Source organism: Schistocerca gregaria, chromosome 2, assembly GCF_023897955.1.
Source record: "Schistocerca gregaria isolate iqSchGreg1 chromosome 2, iqSchGreg1.2, whole genome shotgun sequence".
Taxonomy (NCBI): Eukaryota; Metazoa; Arthropoda; class Insecta; order Orthoptera; family Acrididae; genus Schistocerca; species Schistocerca gregaria.
The window spans coordinates 387,362,315-387,364,636 of NC_064921.1; positions in this window are offsets into that span (position 1 = coordinate 387,362,315).

Sequence of the window (2,322 nt, forward strand, 5' to 3'; positions counted from 1 at the left end):
GAATTTTGTCATTTGTTATAATTAATGATGAATTAGCATCTGAATCACATGGTGAAATCGAGCAATGACTCGAACTTGGCACGATGTCCTTAATGTAATATAGACAGTGTAAAGATGTAGAAGCAAAACCTTTGCTTCAGTCCTTAAGAGAAGTATAGGTATGATTATTTTCACTTTTCGTATCTTTCAGAAAGTATAGAGTTCGTTAGTTGATGGAAAGTAAATCCAAATTTCAGAAGTTTTGAGGATTTTCTAGAATTTTGCGACTTTCCTCCAATAGGCTTAAAAATTCCGCGTGGCGAGCTAAGCAGTCGTAATTCGGAACTTCAAATTACTGAATGTTGCTGAACTGTGTAGCATTGAGCGAGCATACCGGAACTGGTAATCACAGGTGAACTTTCAGAGCATACACTGACTTGTTTTAACCCGTAACTGGTGAGCTACTATATTTCTTACGTAAATGGTGACGGGGATTACACTTACTCCAACGCAGAAAATAGTTTCAAGGAACTGGAATACTAAATGTGTCTTTTAGTAGTACTTAACAGTATTTTTCTTCGTTTCATTTTGGAATAACACAAAAAAACAACTGACAGGAGGCACATCTGAGTATCAAACTGGGAAATAAGTCTAAGTCAACATTAATAAAACAAAATATTTTTTCCGACAATACTCGTTTCATAAAGACTAATTCTCATACGTGCTCTGACTGCGCATCGGTATCTGACTAATGTAGAGTTTATCACATAAATTAATCTGGTTACATAATTTCAGTGTTAAGTCAGTTTCCACATAACCGTACACTGAGCACACGTAGGCACCTCACAGTTTGCTCAAAGGACTTCCTTTTCGGCGATCATTTCACCTTGGGCATATTCCACATCTCCCTACTTTACCAGAATCAGTCTGGAGCCATACAGCTGGTACAGACACTTTCAAGATCCGGCTTAGGACCGAGCGAGGTGGCGCAGTGGTAGCACACTGGACTCGCAATCGGGAGGGCGACGGTTCAATCCCGCGTCCGGCCATCCTGATTTAGGTTTTCCGTGATTTCCCTAAATCGCTCCAGGCAAATGCTGGGATGGTTCCTTTCAAAGGGCATATCCGACTTCCTTCCCTAATCCGATGAGACCTATGACCTCGCTGTTTGGTCTCTTCCCCCAAAACAACCCCCCCCCCTCCCACCCCAAGATCCGGCTTAGCAGCAGCAGCTCAAGCGGTGTGTGCGTACTCTTGAGGCTCCAAGAGTTCTTGCCAAGCGACTTCACAAACTCAATTCTACAGGGTGTTCAAAAAGTCTCCGCAGTGCCATATGAATGTTAGCCGCGCGTGCCGTATGATTGTTCGCCTGCCTGACTTACTTCCCCTTCAAGTGGACTCTCTCAATATTCTGCAGTGATATTCTGTACCCATTCGTAGGAGAACTTGCGTTAAGTGAAATACTGAACGGTTATTTTCAACAAGATGGTGCAACCGCGAATACAGCTCACGTTTCTATGTCACTGCTTGCTGATGTTTTTGGTGATCGTATAATTTCACACGGGCTGTGGCCTCCACGATCGCCTGACCTAACACCACCTGACTTTTTCTTCCGGAGTGCAGCGAAAGCAATTGGCTATAAAAACCGTCCAGAATACATCGATGAACTGAAAACTGCAATACCCACTTTCACTGGTTGTGTTACAGAAGAAATGTTACAGCTTGTGTTTAGAAACAAGATTAGACGAATTGAATTTTGTATTCAACAACAGGGGGGGGGGGGGGGGGACCTTTCATGAGTTTCATTTCGGTGTATTCACTGCGGCATACGGCACGCGCGGCTAACAATCATATGGCACTGCGGAGAAACTTTTTGAACACCCCGTACTTTGCACTGAACTGGCTGGGAAACCTGAGAAGGGGACGAATGCATCGACCAGGCTGATTTTGACAATACAAATAAGATAACAAGTGGTTACCGATTGGCCCAACAGCTGGTGTTCACTGTACACTTTTTTTCGCTGGCACCAACATCTTCCTTAGTGTTGTTAAAAAAAATGGGTTCAAATGGCTCTGAGCACTATGGGCCTTAACTTCTGAGGTCATCAGTCCCCTAGAACTTAGAACTACTTAAACCTAACTAACCTAAGGACATTACATACATCCATGCCCGAGGCAGGATTCGAGCCTGCGCCGTAGAGGTCGCGCGGTTCCAGACTGTAGCGCCTAGAACCGCTCGGCCATTCCCGCCGGCAGGAAAGCTATTCTCTCTCTTACTTACCTAATGTTGCCACACAGGTGAGGCCTTTCTTCCTTAACTCGTTCACCATTTCCATCGAAGAA